This window comes from Neoarius graeffei, chromosome 28 (assembly GCF_027579695.1).
Source record: "Neoarius graeffei isolate fNeoGra1 chromosome 28, fNeoGra1.pri, whole genome shotgun sequence".
NCBI classification, from domain to species: Eukaryota; Metazoa; Chordata; class Actinopteri; order Siluriformes; family Ariidae; genus Neoarius; species Neoarius graeffei.
This window is the reverse complement of record NC_083596.1, coordinates 49,771,239-49,798,288: the sequence shown is the minus strand read 5'-3', so window position 1 is coordinate 49,798,288 and position 27,050 is coordinate 49,771,239. Positions and strand designations below refer to the sequence as shown.

The following is a 27,050-nucleotide window of genomic DNA, read 5'->3' as shown; positions in this document are numbered from 1 at the left end:
AATTTGATTTCATCTTCATGATCTTTTGTCCTTCCTTCTAGATTGCTGCTGTGTGCAGGTTTTCATTGAAATACTTTCTTTTAAACGTTTCTACATTTGTACAAGTCAGATGTGAATTGAAATGTGTGTGAAGTCACCAAAACTTCAGCAGGTTCCACACGTGTGTGATCTGAACTTCAGACTCTGAGGATTTGTTCTTTTCTGCCTAAAGGTCTTTGGAATTCTCTCTGTTTATCACATTAAACTGGACAGTGATCAGTGTGGGCTTTTCTGCTCTGGATTAAACACGAACGTTGGACATCAGAAGGAGAAAAAAAATCACAAAATCCATCCAGTAGAATTTTATTCAGCAGCATGAACCCTGAATTTGATCCCTTCCTGCTATGATTCTCTGTTTTTTGTCCTTTTGATTTGATGTCTGTGAGATTATCAGCTAGTTTAGAGAATTATAGACAAACAGTTCTTTTTCTGTAATGCACTTTATTGAACTTCAACTTATTTCTCAAACACAAAAACAAAACGATTGCATCATCAGGACATTATAGTCTCAGTAAGAAGGAATTATTTTCTACAGTTTAAACTGCAGGTCTAAGAAAGATTTGCAACTCAACAGTAAACATGTAAAAGCTGGGATCAGGTTCATTCACTGCATTCAGACTTGTTAATCTTCACCGATGCGGCTTTTCCTCCAGCAGACACTTCACATGTTATGACTTTGTTGTTTTCCCACTCGGAGCTGTCGATGGTCAAATAGCTGCTCAGTGTGAATTTCTTATTGGCTTGCTGCTGCGCAGAGCCGCTGATGACTCCACTGGTGACCGAGTTCCCGTTCACGAACCAACGCACATCAGCAAAACCGCCGGCCACGTCGCTGGCCAAACACACTAGAGTGCCTTTTTTAGACTTCAGCTCTTCACTGGACGGAGGGAGAACGGTCAGAACAGGAGCCGGGAGAGCAGCGTCTGATTCCACACACAGCAGGAGATATTCATTAACCAAAATAACACACATCTAATGTGCAGAGAGGAATGTCATACACTTTTAAATCAATGTTGGAACATTTCCATGAAGAACGAAGCAATAAATCTGTCTGTATGGCAAAATATCAGAAAACAAACACATTAAGGATTAAAAAGCTCTGAATTAGCATTTAGATACATCTCAAGGAAATTACAAATCAAGAAAATAACAACACAATTCTCCAAGTCTGATGTTAAATGTACAATTTATTAAAAACCGATCGAGACACAAACTAAAAGACACATCTGAAATGTCAAACTCACTTTCTCAAACTGGAAAAAGAAATAAAAGTCCATGCGAGAACATGCAGTGTGAATGTGAAGCGGTGTAGAAGTCTAGTGTACGAAAACAGAGGTGAGAAGTTTTACTTACCGCTGACGATCAGCTTTGTTCCTTGGCCGAATACCACAGCGATTCATTCAGTGTCCTCACCCGTACAGAAACCTCCTCAGATACAGAAGTGACAGCAGAGGAAGTGAAACGTCCTCCAGACTCCAGCACTCTCTTCTACTGTCTACGATCAGCACACACTCCTTTAAGATCCCATTCCAGTGTCAGTGAATCACACGTCTCTGTTCTACACTGTTCTGTTCACACGTCCTGCTGAAGAGAATCAGTGCACGTCATCAAATCTTTCTTGGAGAATCAAGAAACGTCAACAAGAGAAATAAAACCAAGTGCGACCCGGAAACCTTCAGCTCTTATCATCCTCTCACACACACTGAGGAGCTCCTTGTGGATCTGGTGTGGACCAGGGAGCAGTTAGTATCTTACACTGTCAGTGTCACTAATCACAAAAATCAGAGGAAATCTGGGGAAAAGCTCTCAGCTGTAGATCACCTGATCATACTGAGCTCATGAAAGCAAAAGAACTGAAGTGAGAGTTTCATAAATGTGGAATAAAAGGTCGTATCGTATCTGTGATCTTCGACTGTGAAGAATTCAAAGTGTCTTCAGTGAACATCAAGTGAGTTTCCACTTCAGTTCTAGTGATTTGAAGTTGAGGTTTTTGTTGTTTCTCGTGTTGTGTGAAAGCCGAAGTGAGTGTGAGCAGTGAGGAGGTTTTTGTCATGGTGTACATCACTGTGATACATACTCTTTAGCAGAGTTGTCCCATGTCTCACAGTAATACACTGCCGAGTCTCCCACCTCTACATTGCGGATAATCAGGTTATAATCTGATTTAGAGGAGTGTGTAGATGTGAATTTAGGAGATGAGAAACCGGACCCATATTTAGGAGAGCTCCAGTCACGATAATTTGTTATTATGTATTGAGGAACTCCTCCAGGAACCTGTTTGTACCAGCTGACATAGTTGTCAACAGTCCCCAGGTTACAGTCCATGGTGGCCGTCTGCCCTTGAGTCAGTGTGAGAACAGGAGGCTTCTGTGTCACCACAGTCACACCACTGACACCTGGCATAAAAACAGCACACGTTACATGGCTTCATGCTCACATTCGACGGAGTCCAAATGCTGATGAGCTCCAGAGTTGTGACATCTTACATGAGAGAGCAGTGAGGAGAGAGCAGAGCGCTGGCAGCATCGTGTCCGTGTGTGATGGGACTCTCGTGATGAGTGAAGAGATGAGCAGCGTGAGGAGCAGATAAAGGAGAGACTGCAGGGGCGTGCTATAAGAGAGACAGGAGGCGGGGCAGAGGGAGGAGCCATGTGCTCTCGAGTCCACATCTTTACACTGAGTTCTTTAGAATCAGAGATATCATGTTGTATCTATTTCAGTATTTATATCATCTGTGGAACCCGACTGCTAAACTGAGTTTAACTCAAATACAGTGGTGCTTGAAAGTTTGTGAATCCTTTAGAATTTTCTATATTTCTGCATAAATATGACCTAAAACATCATCAGATTTTCACTCAAATCCTAAAAGTAGATAAAGAGAACCCAGTTAAATAAATGAGACAAAAATATTATACTTGGTCATTTATTTATTGAGGAAAATGATTCAATATTACATATCTTTGAGTGGCAAAAGTATGTGAACCTTTGCTTTCAGTATCTGGTGTGACTCCCTTGTACAGCAATAACTGCAACTAAACGTTTCCAGTAACTGTTGATCAGTCCTGCACACCGGCTTGGAAGAATTTTAGCCCATTCTTCCGTACAGAACAGCTTCAACTCTGGGATGTTGGTGGGTTTCCTCACATGCACTGCTCGCTTCAGGTCCTTCCACAACATTTCGATTGGATTAAGGTCAGGACTTTGACTTGGCCATTCCAAAACATTAACTTTATTCTTCTTTAACCATTCTTTGGTAGAACGACTTGTGTGCTTAGGGTCGTTATCTTGCTGCATGACCCACCTTCTCTTGAGATTCAGTTCATGGACAGATGTCCTGACATTTTCCTTTAGAATTCACTGGTATAATTCAGAATTCAGTGTTCCATCAATGATGGCAAGCCGTCCTGGCCCAGATGCAGCAAAACAGGCCCAAACCATGATACTACCACCACCATGTTTCGCAGATGGGATAAGGTTCTTATGCTGGAATGCAGTGTTTTCCTTTCTCCAAACATAACGCTTCTCATTTAAACCAAAACTTCTAATTTGGTCTCATCCGTCCACAAAACATTTTTCCAATAGCCTTCTGGTTTGTCCATGTGATCTTTAGCAAACTACAGATGAGCAGCAATTTTCTTTTTGGAGAGCAGTGGGTTTCTCCTTGCAACCCTGCCATGCACACCATTGTTGTTCAGTATTCTCCTGATGGTGGACTCATGAACATTAACATTAGCCAATGTGAGAGAGGCCTTCAGTTGCTTAGAAGTTACCCTGGGGTCCTTTGTGACCTTGCCGACTATTACATGCCTTGCTCTTGGAGTGATCTTTGTTGGTCAACCACTCCTAGAGAGGGTAACAATGGTCTTGAATTTCCTCCATTTGTACACAATCTGTCTGAATGTGGATTGGTGGAATCCAAATTCTTTAGAGATGGTTTTGTAACCTTTTCCAGCCTGTTGCGCATTGACAACGCTTTTTCTGAGGTCCTCAGAAATCTCCTTTGTTCGTGCCATGATACACTTCCACAAACATGTGTTGTGAAGGTCAGACTTTGATAGATCCCTGTTCTTTAAATAAAACAGGGTGCCCACTCACACCTGATTGTCATCCCATTGATTGAAAACACCTGAGTCTAATTTCACCCTCAAATTAACTGCTAATTCTAGAGGTTCACATACTTCTGCCACTCACAGATATGTAATATTGGATCATTTTCCACAATAAATAAATGACCAAGTATAATATTTTTGTCTCATTTGTTTAACTGGTTTCTCTTTATCTACTTTTAGAACTTGTGTGAAAATCTAATAATGTTTTAGGTCATATTTATGCAGACATAAACAAAATTCTAAACGGTTCACAAACTTTGAAGCACCACTGTATATTTTTTAACATGTTGACATTCAGAGTTTGTCTCTTTTCCACTCAGAAAGAGAGAAACTACATAATTTCCATGGAGCTGAAATTAGAGGTCCAGCAGGTGTATCCTGAGTGAGAGACGACGTCCACACGCTGATCAGGACTCAGAGTCGTCTCTTGGGGAAAACACAATTATTTCTCAGTGCACCTTTTAAGGACATTGTTGCTCAGTTTTTTAAAGAAATGAACATTCAAATCTTTGCTTGATAAAGTTTCCACAGACCCTCGTTTCTGAATTTCCTCTACTCAGACCAAACTTCATTGAGGGCTGGATCCTTTATGTCAGGGGTTCTGAACCTTATCTACCTTAAGGCCCTCCTATTCATACTTGTAACGAGTCAGGGCCGTTAATAAAGATCTCCAATTATTTTGGCTCATCTATTTTATTAGAATGTAAGAATCTAGTGTAAAGTGTATTCATGGGATGCAACATCACTCCCTGTTACAGACAGGAGTCCAGGAATTAAATAAATGCAAAAAAACAAAGTTTTAAATTGTAGGTTTTGTATGTAAAACTGTATGGATGTGCCAGAACCCAATATAAAACCCTGCATGCAGGACATTCACAGTCAAAAGGGATTAATGATCCAAAATTGGAGTCTGGTCCATTAACACAAGAACTTATTGCCATGTTTGTGTTCAGCAAACAAGCAAGTTATTCAAACCCAGAAATACACTCAAAAGAAGTGGATATAGAAACCACTCAATGGGATTAGATCCTTACACGCTACACTGAAAAAAAATCCTTTGGATTTACTTGATTTTAATGTGTACATCGGTCCCACATGATCAGAATGTGGATTACTGACAATTTCCTTCTCTCAATTAATTATTACTTGTTAAACCAAAATATTTCAATTATGTTCGAGTATTTAAAAGAATCATGTTGATTTAACATATTTTTTAAAGTGATTGCAAAACCAATTAACTGAGTAATGTTAAAGTGATTTCATCATGTTCAGGATACCTGATTTTTAAATGTAACTTTAACTTGATTTATTAAAGCCAGCCAAATGCATTGTAGACACCAGTTTTGTATCTGAGTGTGTGCAAATACAAAAATCAAATATTAAAAAAAAAACAACTGACTGCACTGACAAAAACCAAAGATTCAGAGTTCTGTATTAAACTTTGACTGAATTGATCCTTAAAACTTTGCAGATCACACACTTTACCTGAACAGAAGGACTCAGTGCAGTTGCCATACAGTAAATTCAGCATTAAACACAAACTGGACACGATAACGACTACATTACCGGCAGTAGATTCAAAACACAAATAATGAAAATACAAACCACAAAAACTGTTCACAGTAAATTGACAGCAAAAATAAATCAATTAAAAGTAAATTCAGCGTAAAGCGCAATGGATTCATGATACATAGAATCTAACTTTGCACTGCTTTCAGTGTAGCAATGGAAGCACCATACAAACTTCAGTCACAGCAGAATAACAGTATAAACTTATCACAGTACATTCAAAAAAATATTGTGAACTGTTCGTACAGCGCAACAGTGCATCCTCAAGAGTGAATACAAAATAACAAGAACAGCATTTTACTGAAGGAAACCAAACTTGCCACAAACTGAATAAGGCAAATAAGATCTAGTGCTTCATTAAAAAAAAAAAAAAAAAAACTTTACCATGAGGGTTAACCCTGTGAACACCATTTTACATAGCTGACAACTTTGACAGATCAAAGTGGATTTACAAACAAAAAGTAAACCAACCCTGCATAAACTCGTCACTGAGAAATAAACACAAATTTTTTTAAAAAAGCAGATACACATCAGAAATCAGTCTGACCCGTTGACTGAGAGAGCCAGTTTTTCAGAGCAAGTGCTTTGTTGGAAAGTTTACCTCCATCCAGTGCCATCCAAATCTTTTGGATTACCTCAAAAGTGTAGTGGAGGTCAGCAGGGTAGCTGAAGTTCAGTGCATATATCATAGCAACAGCTACACTGCAAAAAATAAAAATCTTAGGAAGTTTCTATTTTCAAGTCAAAACATCTAGCCACCCTTATTATAAGACAAAACTGCCCAACAAGCAAAACCTCATTTAGCTAGAAAGGCTAGTTTTTAGACAGTCCATCTTGAACATCTTGTATAGACAAAATGTCTTGAAAAAGTCTTATTTGGAGCACCTTTGAAAATAAAACACATTTTTTTTAAAACAAGTTCACACATTTTGGACATTTATTAAATGCGGTTCATCTTGTTTCAAGAAAAAAAAACAAAGTATGCTTGTTTTGGGAATAAATGAACTTTACTGAAATCTTTGAATCTTTCCTTACAATTCAACTCCACCTTACATATCCTAAGTTGACTGCGACTGTTTTCTCAGTCATTCATAGTGAGCTCCTTCTAGATGCTGTACACACTAGACCAGACAAGTGCCTTCAAAAAGGCTATGAGTGAGTGGAGGGCGTTTTAGTGAGGTCTTTTTGGAATGCTGTGAGTTAAGTTCAGTGGGTTTTTGTTTGTTTGTTTGTTTTTTGTGCCTGATCTTGTAAACCCCTCATACACATGAATAGTCAGTGCCCCCCAAAATGCACTGTTGCTTTGGCGTTGTGTAAGCACTAAGTCAAAATGCGTAGACTTTTTATTTTTTTTGGTGCCTGAGGTCCTGGGGAAGTGGAATCTTAAGAGATGTTTTAATGTTTGAATGTTGAAATGGGGAAAAAAATAAACTTGTTGCAATGCTACACGTGTCGTCAACTTGATTCAAGATAGTCTCTGGTCTCATATCTCGTGCAGCGGATAACTGCATATTTCATTAAAATCATTCAGATGGTGAAACAAACATCAAATTTGGCACAGATACTCTTCAGAGTCCTGTCTTTCTAAAAAGGGCATTGGCCACGCAAAAAATTGAAAATGGCGGCCATTTTTCAAGATGGCCGCTGGTGAGTGACAAATTCTTCGTGTAATATATTTCCATGTATTTGCTCTTTTAGTATTTTTTTGCCCTTATAAGCTCATTTTGTGAAACATAATATTTTCTGTTACCATCACAGTGTAATAAACACCACATGCACAGAACACATTCTTGGACAGAGTCAACAAACTGTCACTGACTTTGCAACACCTGGGTAACCCTTTCCAGGAAGAGAGTCAGGATCTGTACTCCATTGACAGCAAACACATTGCCCACCCCAGCTCAGCAGAACTCCTGCAGACACACTTTGAAAGAGGCCATGCTCAATTTCTTGCATTTTCAGAGTCTTTGGCAAACAATGCAGCCTCCTTCTATGAGCCCATTAGGAGGAACAGAACTGACTTCTTCAGACAAGTAGCTGCTCCAGTGGAACCCTCAAGACAGAAGCTTCTGAAAGAGGACTGTCAGCTGTTCTCGAAGCTGTTTATATCCTGTCAAAGCAGAGAATGTAATCTACATGAGTTTTTCCAGCATGAGAATCAAGCATTCCCAGCTGCACTGAGTGAGGGTGGAAGGCTGTATACATGCCAGAAAGCTCAACTGACCTCTGTCCTGGAGGGTCATGTTACACCAGAAGACACGACACCAGAGTCCGATGTCCTGATTGTAGATGGGTCTGCTCTAGTCCATACATTGCCACCAAAGAGAGGGAAAACCTTTGAGGGCTATGCACTATTGGACTTCCTGCCAGTGATACAGTCCTACAGTAGCAAACACACTGCCACACATCTTGTCTTTGATGTATACACCACATCAAGTCTCAAAGCTGACACCAGGCTCCAACGTGGCCAGGGAGGGAGGCGCAAGGTGACAGACAAGAACACCATTCCATCCAACTGGCGCAATATCCTCAGACACAATGACAACAAAACTGAATTGTTCCAATTCTTGGCAAACAAGGTTGCCCAGATGTCTGCAGCAAACCTGGTTATTGTGACAAAAGGATCTGCTGTCCTCACCACCCATGAGACTGGCCTTCAGGAGCTGGACAAGTGCACTCATGAGGAAGCTGACAGCCGCATCTTTGTGCATGCGAAGTACGCTGTGGAACATGGGAGCAAAGCCATTGTGATCAAGGCAAATGACACAGATATTGTCATCATTGCACTGAGTGTCTTCCACATACTTCAGAGTCTGGGGTTGGAGTACCTTTGGGTGGCATTTGGCCAAGGCCAGAGCCTGCAATGGATCAGCATCCATGACATGTCTAAACATATGAGCCAGGAAAAGATCTCTGGCATCTTGTTCTTTCATGCCTTCACAGGCTGTGACACTGTCTCAGCCTTCAGGAACAAGGGCAAGAAGACGGCTTGGCAAACGTGGGACATCTGTCCTGAGGCCTCCCCTGTATTCTCCAAACTGAGTCAGTACCCTCTCACAGTAGAAGAGGGTGACCTGCAGATCCTGGAGAAGTTTGTCATACTCATGTATGACATGTCGAGCACTGCTGTCACTGTGGATGAGGCCAGGTTTGACATGTTTGCAAGGAAACAAAGGCCCTATGAGGCCATTCCACCAACCAAAGCAGCTCTGCTTCAACATACAAAGCGTGCTGCTTACCAGGCTGGTTGTGTGTGGGGCCAAGCAACCCAATGTCAGCCAGAACCAGAGAGTCATGCTGACTGGGGATGGCAGAAGTCAGGTGAAGCATGGCAGGTTTTCTGGACAGCCAACTCTCCCATAGCCAAGAGTTGCCAACAGCTAACCAAGTGTGGCTGCAAAGCAGGCTGTCGTGGCAGGTGCAAATACTACAAGCTGGGTCTTACCTGCACAGCTTTGTGCAGTTGCAAGTGTGAAGTCTAAATCTCTTTTTTTATATCTCAATTTTTTTCTTTATTTTTGTATTTTTTAAATATTATGGTATAATTTTTTTTGTTTATATATTATATAGCCAAAACAATCACAGTAACATGCCCATGTTCAGTGTCTTGAATCCAGGTATATATGATATCTTTCCTATGGTTACTGTTTGTATGTGTAATGGATCTCAAGCAGCACAGAGACAGAAGTTCTTGGACGGCAGTTTATTTCCTTGGACAAAAAAAAAAAAAATTAACAGCACTCTCAATCGGCGTGACTGCAGCGTCCAAGCCAGGATAACTTTCTTCTGGCTGCGTATTAATACTAATGCAAAAAGCTACATACATTTTGACAAATGGAGACACATACCTTGGACAAAAAAAAAAAAAAATTAACAGCACTCTCAATCGGCGTGACTGCAGCGTCTGTACAATCAAAATAAGCAAACAAATAACATTACATTCATTTGTGCTGACGTATGCAATGCCACTGTCTCAGAATACGGGAGACGGGACAGACAGAATGTTCGTGTATGAGTTCGGTAGTTAATTAGCGTTCAGAAACCGAGTAAACATTCGGAATTCCTTCACGCCCATATAACAACAATACATGCACAATACAATCTTGATGCTTAATACATGTAAAGCTAAATGGATTTTGCATGCATACTAGGATATTACCCACAAAATGAACAGAATGCTAATGCATCAAATGCGGAAGCCATCGTGAGGAATAAGCTAGTCACTCATGGTAACTCGTGGTGACAGGAAAAATTAATAAAACTTCCTAACAGTTCGGCTAATTCCAACCATATCCTCACAATGTGCACACAATTACATAAATCATAAGATGTATTGAATTTACAAATTACAGTGCATTTTAACATGAAGAAGCATAGAATAAAACGAGAGTGCTTAATATAATGAACCTTACCCAAGCCAGGATAACTTTCTTCTGGCTGGGAGTACGGCGACCACGAAGGGTCAAAGCGGCAGACCTGCAGTTCTCTCAGTGTCCAAAGGTGTCTCCAACAACAATTAACCAGAACACTGCTGTGCTCAATAATGGCAAAACTCACACAACTATATTATTTATGAGCAGTATTTTCTTACTCTGTTACACCCACCTCCCCTGAATTTTGCCAAATTAGAACAGCAGCCATAAAGTACATCGAATGAAATCTTTACGCAAGGAGGGTCGCCAACAACACGGCAGCCAACCACAAAAGTATCCAATAAGGACGACATGGAGGAAGATTAAAGTATCCCACCAATCAACTGGCAGTAGGGTGCCTTGTACACCCCACAAGACCCACCCATTCCTTGTACCCAAGGCCACTAAAGCAGCAAATAATCAGAAATAAAATAACAACCAGACTATAACTGAGAAAAACTAAGATAAGGACCTAGAAATGGTCTGCATGAATGGGTGTCTGTGAGAAATGGCTTGTCTAGACATTGTGTGTATCAGTCTGTCAACTGGTTTGATAATACGACCAAACCTAGACCTCAACTGTGTGGAGAAACTGGGCTTACTAGACTGTGCGACTGAAACTACTGTATCATCACTCTGTGTAGATGCACTTTGTGTGTGACTAGCATCTCCCCTGTGTGTTGTCACTGACTGGCTGTCATTGTGTGTGTGTCTGTATGTGTATGCCTCTGAGTCACAACTGACTATCATTCTCCCTGAGTTACTGGCAGGAACAGGTACACTAGTGTCAGGACGAGGTGCCAGCCCATAGTCAGGGGCAACTGACTGATCTCCTGTGTAGTCTGCACTCATCTCCGTGTCGCTTTTAAGGACTCCTTCACTGTCAGCCGATGCCACATGTGAGCACTTTGGGAAGGGTGACTGGGTAATCCATTCAACAGTTCTTTGTGTACGATCTGTGGGCTCTGAGACAGTTACAACTTGATGTCCAGTGTTGCTCTGCATACGAGTTTCCTGAGTAGAACTTTGTCCAGGACATTCAGACAGTCCGTTATGTAAGAAACTGTGCTCTACAACAGATGTGGCCCCATCGCTTGGATCTGACAATTGAGAGGAAGAAGCTGAGGAAACGGGACCGGACAGCTCACTTGTGTCACCAACGGGCAGGAAATTCACCAGCATCAACAGGTTGCGGTGGACGACTCTCTCCTGTCCAGTGATTGTATCCTGAATCTTGTAAGTGTGGGTGTCATTGTTCTTGTCCACAACAGTGTATACGGTGGACTCCCAACGGTCTGCCACTTTTCTCTTCCCTCTTTCTTTCTTATTCGCAACAAGTACACGGTCACCAACGGCAATAGTGGGACCCTTCACCCATCTGTTGTAGAGTGCTGTGTGATGGTGCTGTTCTTTCGTGGCATGCTCCTGAGCTATCAATATAGCATCCTTCAGATCTTTCTCCAGAGATGCAACATACTTGTCATAACTGACTACTTCAGGATCATTCAAAACTGTACGGAAGAGCACATCGACAGGCAAATGAGGAGTACGTCCAAACATTAAATAAAAAGGTGCATATCCTGTCGTTTCATGGATCGTGCTGTTGTACATGAATGTCAGTGTTTGAAGCCGTCTCGGCCAAGTGACTTTGTTATCTAGAGGAATGGCACGGATCATGTCTCCAAGAGTTCTATTAAAACGTTCCACACTGCCATTGCCCATGGGGTGGTATGGAGTGGTGTGTGATTTCCTTACATCAGAGACTCTGAGTAGCTCAGTGATCAGTTGACTCTCGAAGCTGGGCCCTTGGTCACTGTGGATACGTTCAGGGAACCCAAAAACACAAAAGAACTTGTCCCAGAGAACTCTTGCAACTTGCTTCGCAGACTGGTCTTTGCAAGGGAATGCCTGGGCCATTCTTGTAAAATGGTCAGTCACTACAAGCACATCAACAGACTTGTTCCTTGCATCCTCAGCTGACCAGAAGAAGTCAATACAGACAAGTTGGAGTGGCCTGGTAGAACTAATGCTTTCCAGGGGTGCCCTATCAACAGGCTCAGCTGTCTTGCTGACAATGCAGCGTTTGCAATTGCAGACATGGTCTCTCACATCTCTGTTGAGATTGAGCCAAAAGAACCTCTGTCTGGCCAACCCAAGACTCCTGAACTGGCCCTGATGGCCGGCATCATCATGGACACCCCTCAGAACGTCCACTTTTAGAGAGTCGGGGACAACATATTGGTGGCGCTTAAACTTTGTGACTTGGTCCCTTGACAGTCTGTAGAGAATTCCATTACTCAAGACTAATTTCTCCCAATGCTTTAAATATCTCAGGACTGTGACTGACTCTTTGGTTTGCTCTCTCCTGGAGGGTCTGCGACGTCTTTCCATGTAGTACAAGACACGAGAGAGGGTTCTGTCCTTAAGTTGTTCATCATGTAGTTCCTTCTCTGTATAAGCAGGCAGTGAATCTTGACCATCTGGGACCAGCTGAGGGACATGATGGAGAACTTCGACAGCACGTGTTCTTGCCCCACTCTCCCACTGAGTGTGTGACTGCAGGACAGCAGACATCTCACACACCCCAATAGACATGGTATGGACTTGTAAAGGAGAAGAGACAGTCTCATCCTGGTCATCACCTTGATCAGAGCCACAATTTTGGGAGCTGCGGAAGGCATTTTGAACAGAGCCGCAAGTTACACCCCGGACTTCAGACAGAAGGCTGCTGTAGGGCTCCTGGAGTAGTCTGTGGCTGACCCTCTCCTTCACAAAAGGCACATGGCTAAGGGCGTCAGCCACCACATTCTTTGGCCCAGGGACATACTTAATGTCGAAGTTGTAGCAGGCTAACTTGGCCACCCAGCATTGCTCACAGCAGTCCAACTTTGGTTTTGTCATGATGTGGGTCAACGGGTTGTTGTTGGTCCACACTGTGAACCTATGACCTTTTAACCAGTGACTCAACTTGTCAGTGACGGCCCACTTCAAAACCAGAAACTCTAAACGATGTGCTGGGTAATTCTTTTGTGACTGAGACAGTGATTTACTGGCAAAGGCAATGGGTCTCGCCCTGGTCTCTCCCTCCTGTATCTGAGATAGAACAGCTCCTATGCCATCAAGAGACGCATCCACAGACAACATGAGGGGGCAACTGAAATCAGGGTGGGCCAGGACGACTGATTCAGGCAACGACAATTTCAGCCTTTGGAAAGCTTCCTCCATCTCAGAGGTCCAGTCCACAGCACTCAACTTCCTGTTCTGGGTTCGGGATTTTGGCGTTCTTTTCTTGCCTCCTTTGCACTTCTGGCCAGACAACAGAGAGAAGAGGGGCTTGGCAATAGCAGAGTAGTTGGGTACAAAGTGCTGGTAGTAATTGACCATTCCCAAGAAAGACCTGACCCGTCTTGCTGAGGGGGTTACACCATCTGCTTCCATCAGGTTGACACTTGACATCTTCATGATACCCTCAATCTTACTAGGGCCAGTGGACACACCAGCCTCATCTATAACATGCCCAAGGAACCTCACAGACTTGCGTAAGAAGAAGCACTTCTTGGGGGCTAACTTGAGATTGTGATTGCGTAGCCTGCTGAACACCATCTCCAAGCATTCCAGAGCAGTTGCTTCATCAGGAGCAAAGACCAACAGGTCATCCAAGTAGCAAAGCAGGCTCAGATAATTCTGATCCCCAAAAATGCATGTCGTCATTCACATAAAACTGCCAGGGCTATTACACAGACCTTGTGGTAGACGATTGTACTCGTATAAGCCCATCGGAGTGGTAAAGGCAGAGTATTTTTTGTCGTCTTCATGAAGCAGCATATTATAAAACCTGGAGGTTAGGTCCATGGTGCTAAAAAGTGCATTGCCGCCAAGTGCTCCCAAGCAGTCGGCCTGGTGAGGCAGAGGGTGAGCATCCTTGAGAGTTCGCTTGTTCAACCAGCAAAAATCTGTGCAGACACAGAGATCTCCATTCTTTTTCCACACGAGAACTAAAGGGGATGCGTACTCACTGGTGGACTTCCTAATGATCTCCCTCTCCTCCATTTCATTCAGTACCTGACAAAGCTTCTGATACTGGCTTGGGGGCACTCGCCTGAAAGGGAGTCGAAATGGCCGCTGATCTGACAGGTGAATGCGATGAACAAAGCCACTTGCCTCTCCACAATCCAGGTGGTGGCATGAGAAGATGTCATTATAGCAGATGATTAGGTCAGTCAATTTGTCTTTACACTGCTCAGTCACGTCACAGGGGTCTAAATCAATTTGAGCAAGTCCAACTGATTGCAGCTTATTGTCAGCAGCACAGTCAACATTTGCAAAAATGGTGGTTGCAAGAGAGCAACTGGCCAGTGGAACCTCAGAGTGTGTGTCATCCATGTCCTCTAATGCAATACAGGGAAAAACATCAGCCAATTTGGCATTGCGTCTGACTAGGACAGGCTTGTCAGAGCTGTTGATAAGCTTTAATGGCATGCATCTGTCTTGCCTCAACGACGTCACCATTCTCACCACAAGAATCCCTCTTGGGGCTGAGCGGCATGTTGTGAGCTCCATCATTACTGTACTTCCAGGAGACACTGTAGTGGATCTGGGTAACCTCCTCCACAGCAGGTACTCCTGGCCGGGTTCCAGGCACACAGCTGAGTTGCTCCTGACAGTGCCAATTCTGTAGGGGACAACATCTCCTCTCCAACGGTCCAGACCAGCTAGCATGGACAGGTACCGCTCAGACTCAGTGTTTCCAGTAGGACAGGGTGCCGACACAGCCTTCCAGTAGGCATTGCACTTTTTGTACTTGTGGAGAATGTGCTTTATGACATTGGTGCCAAGAATCATGTCATCACGTTGACCCTGGACAACAAGAGTGGGTACCTCAAATTTGCAGCCATACACTTCCATCTGCAAATGCACAGCCGACTTGGGTGTGACACAGTGGCCACCACAGCCAATTAGTATGACGTCTGTATTGAACTGATCATTCATTGCGACCACACCCGCTTCCCTGAGTTTCAATTCGGCATCCTCACTGATGGTACAAGCCATGGAGCCACTGTCAAGCATTGCGTTCAGGGTCACTGTATTACCAATTATCACAGGAGTGTAGAAGAGACTGTCACTGCCATTTACAACTTGGACGTTCTGAAAGATAACATTTGTAGTGTCATTACATGAAAGTTTGAAGGCTGCATAGATATTTTCTGCATCAGAATAATCATCAGTGCGGGAGTTTGAATCATGACCCATACTGCCTCCCACTGAATACGGGTCTTCTAGTTTCCCTCAGACCGAGGTTCTGAGGAGGGCATTGTGCAGTCTGCCTTTGTGTGTCCGGGGGCAAAGCAGGCAAAGCACAGTCTCTCTGATCTGCAGTGAGTGACAGTTGAGTGCCTACTGTCATTGCAGACACGGCAAGCTTTCTCACGACGGCCCCCTTGGAAGCCTCCTTCCCGGTGGGCACCACCACGCTTCTGTACTCTGCTCATCATCTGTTCCAACATGGTCATCATGCGGCTCAGAATCCTATCCTCTGACTCCTGACTGTTTTGCGACACAACTGACGTGGGAGAGCACGTGGGTGGGTATTGGGTCTGACAGGGAGAATATGTCTGACTCTGAGCTGTGATAGAGGGGGAAAATGGCATGTGACAAACAGGGTTAGCAACAGCTGCAGATGCAGGGGTGGTGCACTGAGTATGACACTGGCCAGGCAAGGGCTTACTGTATAACGTTGGCTCATGCTGCATGTCAACAAGAGTGGTGGCATGGCTCATCACCTTCACAGTGTCACAGGCTCTGCCAGAGGATTGCAGCTCTCTCTGGTAGTCATCGATCCTCAACTGAATGTCCCGTGTACTCCACTCCTGTATAGGTTTACACTTGAAGATAGATGAAAGCTCCGGATCTATGCAATGCTTGACAAACATGCGGGCAACCTCTTCACTCTGGTTCTCCATCCGTCAACCTTGTCTGCGAAGGCCATCCACAGCTAGCTCAGCAGCCTTGTTTACTCGTAGCTAATAATCAACTGGACTCTCCCCAGGTCTGGGTAGGGTGGAGTAGAAGTCTGCTAGTGGAAGGCATGAATAAGAGTCACTGAAATACTGAAGCAGTAGATCATAGATGAGATCAGGGTTCTGTCTCACATTAAGGGTTGTGTCACTACGCAGGGCAACTCTAACAACATCTTTTGCCTTGCCCATTAACTTCCCCAAGATCTCTTCAGCCTGCTCTTCCACAGGACATCTCTGCTTCCTGAGGTAAGCTTTCATCATGTCAGTCCAGTCCTGGACTGAATACTTGTCGGAACTGGCACCTCTGAAGAAGTCAGGCTCTTTGTCTGATTTTACATGTACTGTAACTTGTGGGTCTGTCCGTGTAGCAGTGTGAGAGTCAGTACTTGTGTGTGTGGCTGATGCATTGGGAGATGTGGCATTCTGGTGTCCACTGTTAATGTTAACTGCACCAGCAGACATTAATTTAGCTACAATGGATTCACCAATCTGGGCACCCAACTGTCCTACCATGTCTGTAAGGTGGCTAATAGCAGCAGCATCAATACTGCTGGGTGTGGATGTGAGAGGTTCCCCCTCCATAAGCTGCCCAACAGGAGAACCACCCAGGTTACAACCTAACCCTGTTCCCCTACCGCTGTCAGAAAAACCCACCTCCTCACTATCCAACCCACGCCCCGCAGGAGCGCTCACACTGCGCCACCACGGACCCATAACACCCCTCCCCATTTGCAAGACTGGACTACCAAAACTCTCACCCATATCATTATGATCCACTCCTTCTGCCATACTGATATATATCTGCGTTATGTTTATCAGATGTAAATGCAAAAAGAATGAAAAAAAATTATATATATATATATATATATATATATATATATGTATAATATAATGTATAAGGGCACAATATACCATACACCAATCATATACTGATAAATCCCAAATACCAGGATTTTAAAACTCTCCTATGCTGCTCAACCGTATACAAAAACAACTCTAACCACACTTAATCATGCACACTTGAGCTGAAATCCCACGCAGCATCCGCGGCGATCGGCGTCAGGCTGATCTAGATGATCAACGGGTCACGGCACCAGTGTAACGGATCTCAAGCAGCACAGAGACAGAAGTTCTTGGATGGCAGTTTATTTCCTTGGACAAAAAAAAAATAATTAACAGCACTCTCAATCGGCGTGACTGCAGCGTCCAAGCCAGGATAACTTTCTTCTGGCTGCGTATTAATACTAATGCAAAAAGCTACATACATTTTGACAAATGGAGACACATACCTTGGACAAAAAAAAAAAAAATTAACAGCACTCTCAATCGGAGCGACTGCAGCATCTGTACAATCAAAATAAGCAAACAAATAACATTACATTCATTTGTGCTGACGTATGCAATGCCACTGTCTCAGTACGGGAGACGGGACAGACAGAATGTTCATGTATGAGTTCGGTAGTTAATTAGCGTTCGGAAACAGAGTAAACATTCGGAATTCCTTCGCGCCCATATAACAACAATACATGCACAATACAATCTTGATGCTTAATACATGTAAAGTTAAATGGATTTTGCATGCATACTAGGATATTACCCACAAAATGAACAGAATGCTAATGCATCAAATGCGGAAGCCATCGTGAGGAATAAGCTAGTCACTCATGGTAACTCGTGGTGACAGGAAAAATTAATAAAACTTCCTAACAGTTCGGCTAATTCCAACCATATCCTCACAATGTGCACACAATTACATAAATCATAAGATGTATCGAATTTACAAATTACAGTGCATTTTAACATGAAGAAGCATAGAATAAAACGAGAGTGCTTAATATAATGAACCTCACCCAAGCCAGGATAACTTTCTTCTGGCTGGGAGTACGACGACTACGAAGGGTCAAAGCAGCAGACCTGCAGTTCTCTCAGCGTCCAAAGGTGTCTCCAACAACAATTAACCAGAACACTGCTGTGCTCAATAATGGCAAAACTCACACAACTATATTATTTATGAGCAGTATTTTCTTACTCTGTTACATATGACCAAAATATTTTACCCTATGGTATTTTTGGTGGCCAACTTCGATGCTGTCTTGACCCATGTCATGGCCAGTTTGGCTCGAATAACATATTAATGAACTTCCTTGATTAAAACACCTCATTGGATCAAAAAATCGTGTCTCTATCTGAATTAGTTGCTGAGGTATAGATAGTTTTCACATGACGTCACAGAGTCGGGGATTCCCTGGTGGCAGCCATCTTGGAGGGCTAGCTTACCGTACGGGTCATTGTAGCGCGCGAGTTACATTCATTTACAGAGGTGGAAAGTAACGAATTACATTACTCGCGTTACTGTACTTGAGTAGCTTTTTTGTGTACTTATACTTTTTCAAGTAATTTTTAAAGAGTGTACTTTTACTTAAGTATGTTTTCTTTTAAGTAGTGTACTTCGGTACATTTTACATCACAACCGTTATTGAGTAAAAAATAAATAAATAAAAAATTTAAAAAAGGCTAAAACGGAGAAGGGGAAATGCATGGGCTTCGCCACCATTGAATGTGAAGTAGTGGTGTGTCGTTCATGAACGAACCGTTCTTTTTGAACGAGTCTTCGAAGTGAACGACTAGAACTAGTTCGCGCTGCCTCTCGTTCTCGGTCGTTCGCGAATCAGCAGTCTCTGCTCGCTGGCAGCAGGGCGGTCACTGAATCTCGGTCGTTGGCGAATCAGCAGGATCTGTTCAGTAGCAGAAGGGCGTCCAACTTGCATTTTGATCTGTGCAGAGCAGCGCCACTTTACTTCTTTAAGGGCTATCTGAGCCCTATTATCAGAGCGTTGACACATCCCAGGTCTTTAGTTTACAATTTAGAGCTCTCACTCAGCAATACATTTCAGTTCACAGCGAACGAGCTCAGCAGTTCACGAACGAACGAACAGCCAGCAGCCAGCTGCCATACTGGGCTGGGCACATAGCAACGGTTTCCATGACTGTGATAAACAATGAAGAACGTGGCTCTGGAGATCGCGGCATACTGTGTTCGTTTTTTTAATGTTAATGCAATTTGTAATAAAGTGGTTTGTTCTTTGTAATGAGCGTTGCTGTTGAATATGAGCAAAATGGGTGTTACTTAATGGGTTTAAAGGAGGTCTCTTGCTCGAACAGCTGGAAAAGGTCTCGCTAGACGTGACGTCAATCGAATGTTTGTGCATAACAACCGTTTCCATGTCCATGACCAGGCCAAACAATGAATGATCATGAATGCAGAGACATCGCAGGCTACTGTTCGCTGAATACGATGACTTGTAAAGTTGTTTATTCTCTGAAATGAGTGTTGCTGTTAAATAAGCAATTTTTTTTTTTTGCTTAATGGGTTTGAGAGAACAACTGCATAGCCGGCAGACCATGGCTCTACTAAAATAAATATAATAAATATAAAAACAGCTTTATTCTCATCTACATTTAATTAACTTTCAGAGCTTTGTTTATGTAGTCTTTTTCAGATAATGCTAGGATAATGTTTTTCTTCCATCTTTTTCTCAAGCACATTGTAATGTATGGCGGCACGGTGGTGTAGTGGTTAGCGCTGTCGCCTCACAGCAAGAAGGTCCTGGGTTCGAGCCCCGGGGCCGGCGAGGGCCTTTCTGTGTGGAGTTTGCATGTTCTCCCCGTGTCCGCGTGGGTTTCCTCCGGGTGCTCCGGTTTCCCCCACAGTCCAAAGACATGCAGGTTAGGTTAACTGGTGACTCTAAATTGACCGTAGGTGTGAATGTGAGTGTGAATGGTTGTCTGTGTCTATGTGTCAGCCCTGTGATGACCTGGCGACTTGTCCAGGGTGTACCCCGCCTTTCGCCCATAGTCAGCTGGGATAGGCTCCAGCTTGCCTGCGACCCTGTAGAAGGATAAAGCGGCTAGAGATAATGAGATGAGATGAGATGAGACATTGTAATGTATGAAAATCTATTGTGGATGGCACCTCTGCCGCCTCTCGTTCACTCAAGATGAACTAAACTTCAGACGACAGCCATTGTTGTGCCGCTTTGGTGTGACGTCATCAAAATGAACGAGTGAACGAACTGAACGAACGAATTTCTTTGCTGAACTGACCGACATGAACGAACTGGCGGAAATGAATCGCCATGTCCCACCAATAATGTGAAGGGGACATGTCCCCCTCACATTTCATAATTCTTCGTTTGGACCCCCCCACATTTAACATAAAATATGAGTTCACCCAGCGCCGTTTCTATTGCTTCGTGAAAGAATCCATTCCACTTGATCGATAAGAGAAAACACAGACCACTGAAAATCCACTCCGGGTTTTCTGGGCGTTCCCTACAACAGCTCACCGCGCGCGAGTGAAGTGAATCTCAGCGCGAGCACAGAAATGTTGGTGTAGCTGCTGGAAAGTGGAGGAGGTGACGTCATCCCCATTGCAACCTCACAATGTCTAGCTTTTGCTAAAACCTTATTCTTTTGTTATCTGCCCTCAAAATTAACCCTAGGACACGTTAAATTAATATTCAACTAAACAGTGAAATAAGCTGAGCCTAATGGGGTATTCTTGGTTGATGATGAATTGTTTGCAGTATTTGCACCCAGACACAATGGACATAAGGACATTCTTTACAAAGAAGTGGAAAGTCAGTCAAAATTTCCCCACAGGACAGGGTTTTTTTGTCCCAATGGAAATGTTAGTGCAGTTAGCTGGCTAGTCAATGTTAGGAGATGTATCAGCTAGCTTAACGTTAGCTATCATTTAATTCAAACCCAGTAGGCCTGCCTTACTGTAATGCCAAGAATGAGGTCAAGTCTCCTCTGATGATATTTATTGATTCCTTGTTTTGTCTGGTCTTTGGCAGTTTTCTGGAAAGTAAGATGGGAAATCAGTGTATGGGGAAGGAATAGTAGAGAGGAAAGAGATGGAGAGAGATGGATGTTATTCCAGGTGGATTGTGAAGGAAAGGGGGATAAAAGTTATGAAGTGGTAGAAATTGTGGTGGCACCAGTGTAAGAAGGAGTTCTATCTATAAATCTATTTGTTATACTAATCTGTAAATGCTACTGTAGTGCCACCATTGCATGTAGGTTGACAAAACTGCACTTGTTCATTGTGTGAAGTTATCTTTTATGTGTCATTGCTTGACCCAGTGTAATTTTGTGTTATGAAGACTGCATGATGCCATGCCATTTTTGCTATGAGTATCGCTAAATCGGAAAAAAGTAAAATGCACCCACTAAAGTCACTGTTGGTGGTGAACAAAATTGCACCTGTTCATTGTGTGAAGTTATTTTTTATGTGTCACCGTTGCTTGACACAGTGTGATTTTGTGTTATGAAGTTTGCATGATGCCATGTCATGCCTGTTCATTGTGTGAGATTATGAATATTCTTATTTTTAAACATACAGTTGAGTGTCACTATTGCTTGGCCCAGTGGCATGTTGTGTTACATCTAAAACTAAATAGAAAACACAAAATAAAAGTAAAATGCACCCATAAAGTCATTGTTGGTGATAAATTGTGTCACATTCATCTCATTATCTTAGGCATAGCGGTGGGTTTAAAAACAGGCTGATGAATATACGGACTAGTTGAATGAGGACTTATTGTTGAAAATTAATTAAAATGTTTCTGGCGGAGGACCCCCCGCCAGTGTGTCCCCCCCACATTAAAAATGCTTCTGACGCCCCTGGGGAAATGCGTTCTGGAAATGAATCACGGGAAGGACAGTTGTCGCGCGCGCGAGTCTCACACAGACGATGGCAGACATGCACCGGCGCTTTAGGGGGGGGGGGGCTTCGGGGGGCTCAAACCCCTGGGCCACAGCCAATCAGGGGCCTTGTAATATTAATAAAATAATAAACTGTCGGAATCGTGGGCCTACATTAATGTACGGATAGAAATAAGGTTAGAAATAAATGAGCGCACAGTAGCCTGCTGTAAGAGACATGGTGGATGTGGTTCGCGAAACGAACACCCACAACTGTACCAGAATAAAATGTAACAATATGTAACGTCACGCACGAAAGCGCGCCAAAGACTGCAGACTACTGAGACACAAATTTAGAGACTTTGAAAGATGAAGCATTCACATGTTAGCGGGGCGCATAAAAGGAAAAAAAGAGAGAGATGCAGGTAATGATAGAATCGTTGCCTAAAGTCACAGACTTTTTTAAGGTAAGGATCACCAATCTGTTCAGAATATCAGCTACTTATCAGTTATCAGCCTACCAGCAGCTAGGCTATGTGCAGCTAGGCTAGATATGCTATGATCTGTCCAACAGTAAAATAAATCAGTTGTGATTTGAATACGTGTCGTGTGATTTGAGTTATAATCCTGTTAGTATAATAGCATATTTCGATGGGGATAATAAAATGTCTAAAACGGCATCTACTGAAGAAATTGATGAAAAGATTGTAGCCTATAATTTTCACAGTTCGGGCAGCAGACAGAGTAAGCATACTGAGGGGAATAGCAATACAAAGCTAGCGCAGATCCACATTTCTCGCTAGCTGTGTTGGGTGTGTTGTTAACCCGTGTGGATTTAAGTGAAATACTTGAGAAGTTCTGTGGTCAAGACAACGTTTTAAGGTAAGGACGCTTGATTATTAATGTTTGCCCGCCGTGGCTTGTTGTTGACGAAAGGCCCACACGATTTTGCCTTATGCAGTTACTGCTAACGTCATGCTTTGAACTAGGTTAAGCTCATTTGCGCTAAAGGATGGGTTTATTGAAGGACTTTGATGTAGCTAGTTTCTTTTTAAAAAATCGTATGCTCAAAACAGTATGCCCGTGTTCATCATGTTTAACTTTTTTCTTGATGGAGTGCGTGAAATATTGTTGCAAGTGGTATTTCGATGCAGTCATGTCAAAAAGGCAGTTGAATGCACGGTCTTATTCAAGGAGAAGGAAGACTTGCATGATGCTTGAACATAGATCGGTAAAATAGACCCTAGTAGGACTTGGCTTCGTGTATTTCGGTCTGTAGAGTTATGAGTTTGGCCGCTGTCCATGGTGTTTACGTTTCATGTGGCCGCCGAGCCAAGTACCTTCATCATCATCATCATGTTCCCCTGTCAGAAGTTAAACTCTCTAGGGGTGCTTCTGCTGTAGCAGTTGCAGCAGTTGCTCAAAGTTTGATTTGTCCATCATCATACGTCTTATCTGTTGGGTGTCTATGCCCAGCAGATTTTCCCATTTCGTCCATTTGTAACCATTTTTGTCAAACAGGAGCTGCTTTTGCACTTGGTTATTGCTCATCCGGCAAACGTGAGCAATATATTTTAGTTGTTGTACATCGCAGGATAGTTTTATATCCTGGGTTCCTGTCAGTTTCCGGAGATCAGCATTGGACATCTTGTAGCTCCAGTCTATATCTTCATTTGTAGTGTTCTTTTGGTCAGGGGTATTCTTTCGTTTATATCCACCTTTAATCATTTTCCTTAGGAAGCCGTGCCACACTACCTCAATTTTGTGAATTTCACTGGATGATAGTTGCCATGCCTGTGTGCTGTACAGGAGATGAGATCGAACGCATGGCACTAGGAACTTTATACGGGTTTTTAGTAGTATTCGGTGGTTAGTTAGAACGTGTTTCAATTCATTCCATTTCATGAATGCAGCACTTATCCTAGCATGCAGGAAGTGTGAGGATTCATCACAGTTGCTGACATTATAACCAAGATATTTAAAGGTGCGGATGTTTTTAATATTAGTGCCGCCAAGGGAAATGATACTTGGTTTACATTTGATATCCTCATTGACGTTAAAAGCCATTGTTTCTGTTTTGACATATGATATTTGTAAACCAAAGCGGGTGTAGGTCTTATCATACAACTGAAGAATATTCTGAAGCTCCTCGATGGATCCAGCGAGTATGGCCTGATCATCTGCGTATAGAATCTCTGTTATGCAACCCTCTCCTGATGCTCGTGCTTTCGTACGCATTTCTCTTGTGGATACCTCATTTGGAATGCAATATCTGAACTTGAAGCCTGTATCTGGGTACAGTTTTGATATCTCATGCTGTGCAATCCTGACAACAAAGTCCATATAGATATTAAAAACTGATGGCGATTCTAGGGCACCTTGTCTTGCAGTGAATGTTTGTTTTCATGCTGCCGAGCTATTTTTATGCATTTTATTTTTTAAAAGGACTTGTCTGTAGGTGTGTGTGTTTTATGTTTACAACACATAGGTCTACATTAGCGCACACGTGCTTCTGTGGTTATCTCTGGCCATGCCCCTGCGTGAAAGTTACGCAGTATCACTGTCCTGTCCGTGGTAATAATCAGAACCGGCTCTGTAATGATAATGCGCGCGTTCTTCTCTCCCTCTGTGGTCGGATGTGTTGAGCGATGTGAGCGTGGGCCTTGCGCAGCTACGCTGAGCCAAACGTAACCTATCGTAGGCTTCTAGGCTAATTACGCGCTTACACTGTAAATGCTTGACACGTATTGCAAATAAAATAAGTGTTTTCCTGGCCAACGGTAAGGGTAGGGTTGACAGGTAGCCTATGAGGGGCCTAGCCCCTGGGCCACGGGTGTTGATAAAGCGCCCCTGCGGACATGGAGGAGACCGAGGAACCTGTGGTGGACGACCCTGCAGAAAACGCAATTTCTTCCAGTAATGAAGTGCACCCCTGGCCCTACATACGTGATCACTTCAGCTTCGTAGAGAAAAGGGGTGACAGTTTCATTATGCAATGCAGATTATGTGTGCCCAAGAAGACAACCATTGCGGCATACAAAAATTCGACGTCTAATCTGCGCAAGCATGTTGAGGTAAGTATTGTCATTGGCATCATAATCACAGGCGCAGACAGAGGGTGGGACGGGTGGGATTCGTCCCACCCAGATTTAAATACACCTCGTTCGGTCCCCCCCACTTATAGGGAGGAAAAAACGTCTATGCTGTCGTTCTTTGCATAAGGCAAACCTCACGGAAAAATCAAAAGACTAATTACCATTCGGTTTATTGAGGTGCACAGCAGTGTATACATAGTTGCAACAACTCACATAAAACAAAATAAAGACTGATATTCGGTTGGTTGAGCTGCGCAGACTGCACAGGTTTCGAGCTCGAGCTTAGTTGCTATGGTTACCCACAAGTTTGACAGGCATATTGGGGTTGGTTTGCTGGCAGCTTTGTCTCCCCCAGTTTTTTGTCCCCCCCAGTTCAAAAAACGTATCTGCGCCCCTGATCATAATGTTTCCTTTCCATAGTAAAACCGACAATAGGCTGGTTATATTCCAAAAATAGTGGATGGCATTGCTAATGTTGAAATAGCAACCTGTTGGTACTGTAACATAACGGTAACTAGTCTGTTATTCGGTTGGCTAATCATGCAAGCAAGTTAGCTCGCCAACCTGACGTGATCAGTCCTCCTACCATTCTACATCCAACAGGCCAGAAAGGAATACTAAGCAAAACAAATAATGTTTGAATTGAATTGCTCAATAACACACAGTGCACACAGGCAAGCTACGAGATTTCGGTGCAACATTTCACTTTCGTATTTCATGTACAATGCTTTGTGTGTGGTCAGGGCAATGTAAATGACATGACTGTGTGTATTGACCTTTTTTGTTTGTCTCAGTTTTAATGCAGCATTATCCTAAGCATTCAATTTGATACACTTCCTTTAAATAAAACATCTGGGTTGAGATGTACATATATCCTTGTTTCCTCTTCTTTTTCATTTTTGCACAACACAATGGAGGCAGAAAACACCCATTGTTAAAAGTAACGTTTTACTTTTACTCAAAGTACATTTTAAATGATCTACTTTTTACTTTTACTTGAGTAGATTTTTTGTCTGGTAACTTTACTTGTACTTAAGTAAAATTTCATCAGAGTAACAGTACTTGTACTTGAGTATAATATTTTAGTACTCTTTCCACCTCTGGTCGTACCATATCTGTGATCTTCGACTGTGAAGAATTCAAAGTGTCTTCAATGAACATTGAATGAGTTTCCACTTCAGTTCCAGTGATTTGAAGTTGAGGTTTTTGTTGTTTCTCGTGTTGTGTGAAAGCAGAAGTGAGTGTGAGCAGTGAGGAGGTTTTTGTCATGGTGTACATCACTGGGATACCCACTCTTTAGCAGAGTCGTCCCATGTTTTACAGTAATACACTGCCGAGTCTCCCACCTCTACATTACTGATAATCAGGTTATAATCTGATTTAGAGGAGTGTGTAGATGTGAATTTAGGAGACGAGAAACCGGACCCATATGAAGGAGAGCTCCAGCCATGATAATTTCTTAATACATGCTGAGGAACTCCTCCAGGAACCTGTTTGTACCAGCGTGCAGAGCTATCAACAACAGTCCCCAGGTTACAGTCCATGGTGGCCGTCTGCCCTTGAGTCAGTGTGAGAACAGGAGGCTTCTGTGTCACCACAGTCACGCCACTGACACCTGGAATAAAAACAGCACACGTTACATGGCTTCATGCTCACATTAGACGGAGTCCAAATGCTGATGAGCTCCAGAGTTGTGACGTCTTACATGAGAGAGCAGTGAGGAGAGAGCAGAGCGCTGGCAGCATCGTGTCCGTGTGTGATGGGACTCTCGTGATGAGTGAAGAGATGAGCAGCATGAGGAGCAGATAAAGGAGAGACTGCAGGGGCGTGCTATAAGAGAGACAGGAGGCGGGGCAGAGGGAGGAGTCATGTGCTCTCGAGTCCACATCTTTACACTGAGTTCTTTAGAATCAGAGTTATCATGTTGTACCTGTTTCAGTATTTATATCATCTGTGGAAGCCGACTGCTGAACTGAGTTTAACTCAAATACATTTTTTAACATGTTGACATTCAGAGTTTGTCTCTTTTCCACTCAGAAAGAGAGAAAATACATAATTTCCATAGAGCTGAAATTAGAGATCAGGGGTCCAGCAGGTGTA

The 27,050-nt window shown here is 43.0% G+C and overlaps 1 pseudogene; it reads right to left on the bottom strand.

The window, feature by feature from the left end:
- Nucleotides 1-460: 460 nt before the first annotated feature.
- On the bottom strand, nucleotides 461-26,710 carry LOC132876103 (immunoglobulin lambda-1 light chain-like; annotated as a pseudogene).
- Nucleotides 26,711-27,050: the final 340 nt, after the last annotated feature.